Raw genomic sequence first — 10,051 nt, 5'->3', positions numbered from 1 at the left:
TTAGGCCTCGCGTCCCCGCTTCGCTGCGCCTCGAGCACGCGCCATGTTTGCTGTGACGACAACAGACACCGCCCTTCTCTTGCCAGCCAATGAAAGACGAGCAGGCATGTGGTTAGAAAAGTTGAGACCGCTCCTCGCTCACCACTATACGTCTCGTGCACCGCCTATAGAGGCGCCACTGAAAGCCACCTAGCGGACGCTTCCAACAGTACACGCGGGAGCAGTAGCAGACGGCAACCCTTTGCAGCAAGTATGGCTGAAGTTCGCGGCTGCGATTTCTCCTTTGTTCGGCTGCCTGGCTGCTTCTTCTGCGGTGACAGCTGTAGGGAAGATGCTGACCTCTGTGCGAACGGGTCAGCATGTTGTCCCAAACACGATGTTACCGGTGTTTGGGACAACATGGTCCACATACGTGCAAGGTGTGTCCCGCAGACAAACGCCATGAACTTTATTTACATGACGTGGAGCTCATGTTCACTAGCCGATAAATTTTTTGAGTGATGCGACCTCTCGAAGGTTTTTTTTTTATTCTACCCTTGCCGCAATGCTGCTTCTGTACCTGAATAATAAGCACCCGTCGTCAGTGCAGACTTATATCAAAGAAATCCGCACGGTGCCATCTCTGCATATGCCGTTGTGATTTTCCTGCCTATGAACACATGTGACATCGCCGAATAAGTGCAGTCGAAGTTACCTCAAGAAGAGTAATTGCCAATTTATTGATGGAAACGCGTACACTCGACAAGAAGAAAGAATTGAGAAGAGTTATGCATGGAGCAACTAGCAACAGTTAAACATGTGCAAAGCCACACAGGAAATAGATGTAAAACATGAAGTGCACGACAGCTGGTGCGAGGATTTACCGCGCCACATGAAACCAACAATTTCTGTTCTTGCAAACTTCAGTAGCTTTAACATAGAACGCAATACGCGAGTGCAGTCGTGTTGCCTAGCTAGCGCAACGCGGTAAAGAAGCGGAAAACAATATCAGCGGCAAACAGCATTCCGAACTTTAGCGAAATGCCTTTAAACCTCATGCTGCACTGCAGACGAACTTCGTTGCTCACGTGTCTGACTATGATCGAGTGGATAAAAACACCGACGAGACAAAGGAAAGGATGAGAACAAGAAATTTCCCTTCGAAACGACGATCCATTTTTGCTACCGTTGCTCCCGCTGATGAGACTTTGCCGGGAATGATTATAACCGTATTGCCGGCACGTTTTCACTGGTATTTGAGCCCCCCACCCTGCAACAATTATTCTTCGACATTCCCTGAAGCTTTGGCCACCCCACACGTGCGAATGGTGTTGCCTATCTTGCGCTGAAAACGTGAATAAGACAGAGAAGCACGATCAACGACACAACAAACTACGGCGCACGCCAGGCTCCTCTCCCGCGTGTTCTGCGCAACGCCGCCACCAGTGGCGCGTGCGTCGGCGTGCATGGCGCGTATAGAGAGCCATCAGCACGCGTGCGGACGTGGGCGGAGCGGACGGGCGGATTGACCATGTACGGGCCCTTAGTTAGTCTGTGCTTGTCGTGTACCTGTCCTTCGTTCCTCGCTTCTGTGTTTTTTTTTTACTCAGCTAAACTGGTACAATACTCACTCAGTGAACATGTTGCAACTAACGGGATTGAATCCGGTCGGTGCTCAAGGCATGCATACCATTGCTAGAAATTCCGAGACTAAGCTATGTTTCGACATAATAATTTCCGGGACCGGCCACGTGCTCTTTTCTTACGGGTTTGTGTCACAGTACGAAGGAGAGGCTTGCCGGGAAAATAAATGGGATAGAAATGCATCTTGTTTTTTGACTTGCGGGTAAATAAATGCCTCGAAACTGAAGCTAACCTTGGTGTCAGTGGGCATGACTTCAGCAGTGACCGGATTTAATGCGGCAATTGCAATACGTGTTATTCTAAAATCATTAAATGTAAATTGGTCATCTTTTTTTATTGTTCAGTGGAAAGTTAGGCTTCATTACGGCCAGCTATACCGAAATCCTCGATGACACTACGGTCAGGGAAGAATATAGGATAAAAAAAAGCAACAATCGAAAAGATTTCGACACGCAGTAAACACACAAATACAAGTCACAAGTGTCACTATACGGCCATTAAAAGCGGCAACATATTCTACAGTACCTGAGACGGTTATCCCCCACACAGGAAGAATGAAGTGCACACAAGTCCTTTCATGTTACAGTTAAGTACAGAGTTCCGCAATAATTAATGAACATATATACGCTACCACCGCCACTAATAACCCAGTGTAAAATAGCTTCAAGCTCTACTGCGCTGTTTATAATAATGATTTAAAATATTTGCTAAAACACACCCAGGATATCGGCAGTTTAAGCAACAGCCGTATGCGCATCTGCTTCGTTGAAATGCAGTGTTCAAAATTCATATAAACGCATTTGCAAGCTAAATGCTGTAATGTTTGAAATATGTGTATTGCGCTCTTGTTTTTTTACCTTTCTTCCTTCAGTGCAGTATTCACAAAATGCTGTGCTTTGTTAAGAAACTAAAAGCCTTCAAAAATGCAGTTGAAGGCGTATCAGTCTTTTGCGAAATCTCCACAAGAAAGCTATCCACAAGCTAAAATGACTACCAAATATATTGTTTTTTTTTCGTTTCTAGTTTGCACTCCTTCAAGCAAACAAAAAATTTTAATTTGCAATTTTAAGCGAAAACAGCCTAGGTTGTATACCATGCTCCTGCATGAACGAAGCGCAAGTGCCCCCATATCTTTATGTAGGCACGCCGTGCAAATTGAATTGAAAAACCCATGTGCGACTTCTGATAATTTTTACTTGCTCTAAACGAGAGATATATGTAGATGTTAGGGCAGGGATAACGTAGTGACTCTATTACAGCAAAAGCTGTATATGGCTAACCTTCGGCAGTTTTTTCGGCGTCCGGCAAGAGAAACGGACTTGGCGATTTCTAACAAACACATACGGGTGCAGTGTGGTGGCGCAGATGTCAAAATGCTGAACATAGAACGCTCGCAGTGAACAATAACGTGACGTCAAGGTTATCGCAGTATATAGGCAGGAGAGGTGCCGGCACTAAAAACAGCTGGGTCGGATGGGGCGGACAGGCATATTTCGTACACCCGAAGAACAACATGCGTAGGAGGAGCGCTGGAGGGAACGGCAACGAGAATGTAAACGGCGCCTGCGCCAAATGACCACCGACGGAAAACGTTCCCGCGATTGTGAACGAAAACGACAGTCGCGAGCCCGGGCACCTCCGAACGAGCAAGGACGCCAGACTCACAACGCAGAAAATGACAACCAGTCCCCTCTGTGAACATGGAGTGGTAGCAAAAGCACTTTCCTTTTCGTTTGAGAGCTTTGACTGTCGTCAGCTTTGGCTACTATTCCATCTTCACAAAGTGGAATGGTTGTCTTTTTTTTCAATTGTTTTCCTTTCCGCGCTTCGTGATTGCAAATGCAGCGCTCTGCATACGTCCTCGTCATGATCGGCAGGCCGTAAGCGTTGAATTTAGGCATGGCATCGAGCGAAGGTAAGCGTTACATTGTTTATACAGTTGTCCGTGCCAAAGAAGCATTTGCATAAGCGTGGACACCGACCATCGACTAACGGTTCTTATGCAATGATTTGTGAATCAAGGGCCATATTTACGAAGCTTATCGTTCGTAATTGCTCCTCGCTTTTCGCTAATAATACGCCCAGCATCAGGACAAGCTCGCATTCGCTCTTACGAACAACTGTAGCGTAAAAGCTGTTTGCGAATATTGGTTCACTAGTACGGTAATTTCATCATGGTTTTATTAACTGCCATATTATATTCTAAGCAGACACATAAAAGCCCGAGCGCTGTCGGCGTGTGCGTTTACATAAAAGCGGCCATAGCGTATATAATGACACGTCACCGTGTCATGTATGAAGCTCCACAAGTCTAGGTAAATACACTGTAGGCGACATCCCTCCACAAGGGCCATTCCGGTGTTGTGGTGCGAAGTTTAGAAGCGCAGCGCACACGCGTTGGAAAATATCGTGATGCTCTATACTATATGCGCACTGTTGTAAACACATACACACCCGCACACGCACATATATAATGGCGTTTGCGTAAATGTGGTGCTTTATGAGTGCCAAGGTGTCCCATTCGTCCCGAGTGATTTAGTCGTGCGCTCTGACAAATGGAAGCCGGTTTTGTATTGGCAAAAGCTCCTGGTGGTATCGTTGTGAAACAAAGGTGGAAAAGCCTAGTCTCGCCAACAAAGTGGTGCTGATCTCTCACGGAGGCTATAATTTCGTTTCCGATACGCAAGGTTTTGATGTTCTCGATTCAGTACGACAGTGCACTTCGATACAGGGACGTAACACTGTGAGCAAAGGCGAGCGGTGCAGTGCAACTATGAGCTTATTGCTGGATAGACGTACATAAGTAGTTCGAACGCATGCGTGAAGCACTTCGGCGAAGAGAACGACCGATTTTCGACGAGAGCTAACAGCCATCCTACGGCACGAAGCCTCATGCTTGACAACCCTCCACACTACGCAAAAATAAAGACAAACAAAAAAGAAAGCGTGTGAAACTGATCATCTGATATTGCCGCCATAGAGAAAGAAACTTCAACAAGAGCGCACACTCCTATAGAGCCCAGCGGCCGAATTGACTGTAGCACACCAAGCGGATGGGAATAACTCTTCCAGTTTTGGTTTTGGGCGCGTGCGTTTTGAACACCAGCTGGTACACGCCACGCCGGCTCCGCTGATCGGCGCGACATCTTGTTTTCGCTTCTACCGCTTAACCACGCGCTGCGTTGGCGCGGAATCGTTTGATTATTTAGTAAAAATGATTGCGAACGATCGTTACAAACCTTCACCGAATCTTTGTCACGTGTTAATTTCACAAAGAAAACGCAAGATGTCTTCTGAAATGATGAAATGTTTATTTTGCTCTATATAAATGCTCGTTCCGGGCTTTCTATGCATTCATTCAAAGTTGTAGCATCGGGTAAGCAGCAGTCGCCGTAGGAAGCTCCACCGGATGCCATCAGCTGAAAAAAGGCAAATTTCAAGCATGTATCATTTTGGTATATTGACCTAAGAGGAATATCTCGTGTAGAGGCGAAACGTGCGTAAGTGGTGAATGGGCGGCATTACAGATAAATTTACTTTTACATACCTTTCGCAGCAAATACACTACTCCCAATAAAATATGATGAAAACATCAGAGTTTCAAGCATTCCTCCTTTCCCAGGCTATATTTCCTACACTTTAGGAGTACTAATACACGGGGGACTGCGCGTTTCCAAAACGATTTGGCCTAACTAGACGCGATGGTACGCCAAGTACACAGAGGTGGCCACAACACAAGCTCTCAGCCAGACCATGTTACACGCTCGCAGAATGCCTTCTCAAGACAAATTTGTGAGTACAAAGCCTGTTTTCAGTCACTCAGAAGACTGAACTGTCATGTTCTTGGTTTTTGAGCTCGGCGGCGTCATCTTTTACGCGTCTTGCCGGCGCAAGCAACACACTCCCGCATTATTACTCTTGGCAATCACCCGTCGCGTTTTGGAGAGGCGTGAGTATCGAAAGAAGGTATATTTTGCACGGCCATAAAAAGCGTTACAAACTTGTCCCAGTAAAACTCAGTACACGCCAAACTGTCACCATGGCCAGCTTGCTTTTTTTGCTAACTTATTCACAACCCCAGGCGCAGCGAGCATGCCTTAACTCATGCCTCAAGAGTATCCAAAAATGTTAGAAATTAATTACGATAATTTCGGGGGTCAGAGAACGTCGCGAACTTCTCCCAGTAGGATTTCGCACATGCGAAACTGCGGCAGACAGCCGAGCTGCTTTTCGCTAACTGCGGCACAACGCCAGGCGCATACCGCAAAAGTATCCCTAAAAGTAGCGAAATATAATATTGTTGGGGGTCAGCGAAAGCGTCACGAACTTGTCCCAATAAGGTTCACTACACGCGAAACCACCACCACGGTCGAGCTGCATTTCGCTAACTGCGTCACACAGCCGGGTGCGGTAAGCGTGCCGAAAAACTACCAAAATAATTCACAATAATGTTCGGGCTCATCGAAAGCGTCGCAAACACATTTCCCAGTTCTCGTCATTAACTCAAACTAATTGCGCCAGAACAATCGAGCTGTTTTTCGCTAACTGCGCCACTAGTCTCGGTTTTGTGCCATAAGCCTAAATTTGCTTGAAATGCATCGCAGAATGTCAAACTAAATTTCTTACCTTGCCGTAGTCCAATAGTGCAGTGGTGCCGTGTCGAAATGCAGAAATAACGCAAGAAAACGATGGGAACCTAGCAAACTGGCTATATCCAAAACAGACGGGTCGCCGAACAAACGAAGTTTACATGCGCAGCCTGCATGCCTCGCTCGCTTCGGTGGAAAGTCTGGCGCATGATATAGCGCGTCTGGCCATCTGGTGTGCCGCTAGCTTGTTGCTAGGTAACGCAAGAAAAATGGGTCACGAAGTATAAGTTCATTTATACGCAAAACATTTTAGTTTTAATGGGAAAGCATAAAAAATGAAACGTCTGTAAGTTCATTTCGCATTCTTTTTTTGCGATGCTCGCGTCAACTAACGGAAGGGATTAACACTAGGCGTGACGTGTTTCCTGTTGCCAGTTTTCGCTGAGTGTCCCCTCTTGGTGAATTTATTTCGCTATGTTGCTGCGTTCAGATCCATAAAAAACTTTTTTTTTTGTGAGATAAGGCCAGCGAGGGGAAACTGACGCACTTTTCTTTCCGCTTTGAAATCGCAGCATGGGGCGCTATTCTCGACACGCATGACGGTTGCATGGCCACCATTATCCGCCATGTTGAATTTCTGATTGTCTGTAGTGAGCTCATGTGCCCTGAAATTTGTGCAGGGAAACGGAAGTTTTACAAAGAGCAATTTTGCGTTTTCATCAAGATGACGAAACGTGACGTGGAGCTGCAAATTCTATGGACTAATACATTCTTTTGGTCCTTGCAGCTATATTGCAACGTTAGCGCGTCAAAAAGAAAGTGAGCGGAAGCGTACAGAAGCCATTGCAATGCATCTGCGAATTCGCGAATATGTGGTGGCGATCCAAGATAGCCGCCATGCCAGCTTGCTGATTGGCTGGAGGAATGTGCTGTAGGGAGCGTCACAGGAAGGGCTGTTTCGTAAATGCCAATTTGACGTTGCGTGACGTTGCTCTGGGCCGCCATTGAAAACATCTTCCGCCATAATTTGCGGTGGGACGAGACGCGCGAATTATGGTAATGAGCAGCCATATGCAATGGCAGCTGGAGGAATGCGTATCACCACATTTTCCCCGTCGTTTGGCGGCATGAAAATGTTTTTTTCATAAGGCGTGCTCATAGTATTTGCAACGCTCTCGGGGGATGTTGGCATTTGTATTTTCGGCCGTCATTTTTCAAAAGAACGCATTTATATGAAATAATATTCGTTGAGCATAGCAAACTTTCTGCAACGTGTCCGCTTTTCACTGCTACGTTTGTATTGTAATCAAGATTAATTCGTTTTCGCACAATCAAAAGTTATGACAACAGCACCTTCTTAATTTTTGAAAAGAAATGTACGCAAGGATGTGCCTTGAACTTTCCAACCGCGGTGCGAGTAACCAGCTAAGTGAACAAGAGATGGCAGTGCCGGCGCTTGCTTCGCGCAAGCGGATATCTCTGGCGCGCGCAACGCAATCGGTGGTATTCGGCCTTTCTCAGCCAGCCGAGTCGGGCTGAGTCAATTGTGTTTCACGAGATAGTGATAACGTGACCTAGAACGTACGCGCATCACCACTGGTACGTCGCGTATGTTGTACCAAGGCAGAAAACAAGCGCGTTGGCGTCAGCGTACGATGACCCATTCCATTTCGCGTGGACACGCTTCCTAGCTAATGAAGCAGACGACGGCTTGTACGGAACAGAGGACGGAAGCGAGAAGCGTTTTCAACGGAATAATCATGCGCTTTGAACTAGCTGCTTTATTTTTACTGCGGAGAAAAACTGTATTGCCTTACCGAGGACCTTACGATCAGCGCCTTCATTTCAGTTTCTTAGGCGAAACGTCAAGTGGGCGTCACGTTACGAAAGCAAAATGGGGCCATTAGCACCATTTCATTCGCGTCGCGTCTACGTCACGCATCGAAGACAATGGCGGAATGTCCACAATAACGCCCATGTTTCTATAAGTTGCCGTGTCGGCTTTCTTCTTTCCCTGCACACCACTTTCGTTTCTCTCCGTTCCGGTGCGCAGCCGCAAATCCTACAATGGAAGGCAAGGTGACCGGCATGTTCTCTAGAGCATGAGGTAGTTACGCTTGGTTATGCTCTGTGCGCCTTGTGTTCAGACGTCTACCTTTCTGGCCAACGTACACCTTATCACACGTCAGCGGAATCGAATAAACATACCGCTCTGTGCAGGAGAACTATGATTGCTTGTGCTTGATTGCGCAGACATCCGTTGGTTTGTTCTGTGCGTTTACTTTTTTGCAGAGAACAGACAACCGCACAGGCGCTGTGAACACCACGTCGACACGAGCCTTTCGACCTATTTTACGACGGTAACAGTGTGCACGTATGGAATGGTGACTGGTCTTCGAATGCGTGCGCGTGCGTCATGGTCCGACGCTACATGAGCGCTCCCAGCTCATTTCAGCAGACCTTTCGCAACTGAAGCAAGAAGGGCCGAAGAGTATGCTGAATGCTAAAGCCGGCGTGCCTGGTTGAAGAAGCTGCTTATGACGCATTGGGTCCCCAGGACCAAGTTTGTTCAAATTTTTGAACCTTGGTCTGTATTGCTATGCCTACCATATCTGCTTGTGTTACGAACCACGGTGAAACAAGCCCGTCCTTCCTTTTTATTCGGCCCATTCGAAGCTAGTGAAGAGAGGGATAGCGCTCATGCTTTCATAACGCGCTTGTGAAGTCTTGTGAACACCGATGTGCCGGCAGCTTCTTCTACCATGCACGCATTCTTGAGGATTCAGGACATCGTTCAGCCCTTCTTGCCTCAGTAGTGGAAGCTCTGCTGATGTGTTCTTTCTGGGAGGGTACACGTAGCTTCGGACCATGACGCACGCACACGCATTCAAAGACCACTGCTCTGCTTATTCGTTGATCATCGCTTCAAACAACAACCGTTGCCAAGTACGTACTATAGAAAATACTTCCCTATGCCTTAATCCTAATTTCACAGAAGAAACTTCACACCATTAGAGTTTGTTAAGTCTTATTTCTTTTTTCGTGACGGAATTAAGCGCCCCTTGATATTCGTAATGTCGCCCTGTGTAGCTGGGAGAACCAACATCGTGGCAACAACCAAGGGCGATTAAGCGGTAAAAACGAAACATGAAATGTAATAGAGACGTTGTACCATGATTGGAAGCAATTCGCCGAAAGTGAGCGCTGTTTTAATGACAGTTGTATCACTGTGCCCCATTTCCCTCCAGGTAACTCTATAATTACTCGGTGCATCCCGGTAATTTTGAACAACTGAAGTATTTCAGCTAGGTCTTTGTCGTTCGCATATATACGAAAGAACAGTTCGTGAGGATTGGGACTAGCCCAACCACGATAACAAATTGAGATGACATTAAAAGCACCAACCATTATCACGCAGTTCTTACGCTCTAACAGCGTTGTAACTCCGAGACACGGTCCCTTGTTTGCAGTATGTTCGCAGAGCAAGATACGTTCAAGTTTACTCTATATGCTGGCCATCACAACAAAGTAAAACTTGCCTTCTAAGCCGGAAGCTTGGTTGAAGAGAGCTATGCAACTTTTTGAACAAGGTCACGAGGTTGGTTGCTTGCGCACCTCTCGAGCGTATGAAACTTTGCCCCATACCACCGCCTCCGTGAAGGGGACCCAAAAACTCTGCAACCACCAATTGACGACGGCATAACCAATCCACGCTGGCACCCGCTGTTACCGCTTCGATGGCGCTTACGGTGGCCCAAACCCCGTTGTCCAGTGTAAATTGCAGTGCCGCTGCGTTTCACTGCCCCAATACGAAAGTTATGCTCGTGTACAGCGCCGAT

At 46.8% G+C, this 10,051-nt stretch overlaps 1 long non-coding RNA gene across 1 annotated transcript; it reads right to left on the bottom strand.

The window, feature by feature from the left end:
* Nucleotides 1–4,912: 4,912 nt before the first annotated feature.
* Nucleotides 4,913–6,388, bottom strand: LOC139051523 (uncharacterized). Its single transcript, XR_011509418.1, has 2 exons — nucleotides 6,250–6,388; nucleotides 4,913–5,042 (listed from the first exon to the last, which is right to left on the bottom strand). It is a non-coding gene; the product is annotated as an uncharacterized lncRNA (long non-coding RNA).
* Between the last annotated feature and the right edge of the window lie 3,663 nt (nucleotides 6,389–10,051).

This window comes from Dermacentor albipictus, unplaced genomic scaffold (assembly GCF_038994185.2).
Source record: "Dermacentor albipictus isolate Rhodes 1998 colony unplaced genomic scaffold, USDA_Dalb.pri_finalv2 scaffold_12, whole genome shotgun sequence".
Classification (NCBI taxonomy): domain Eukaryota; kingdom Metazoa; phylum Arthropoda; class Arachnida; order Ixodida; family Ixodidae; genus Dermacentor; species Dermacentor albipictus.
Note: the sequence above shows the minus strand (reverse complement) of the source record. Positions and strands in the feature narration are given on the sequence as shown.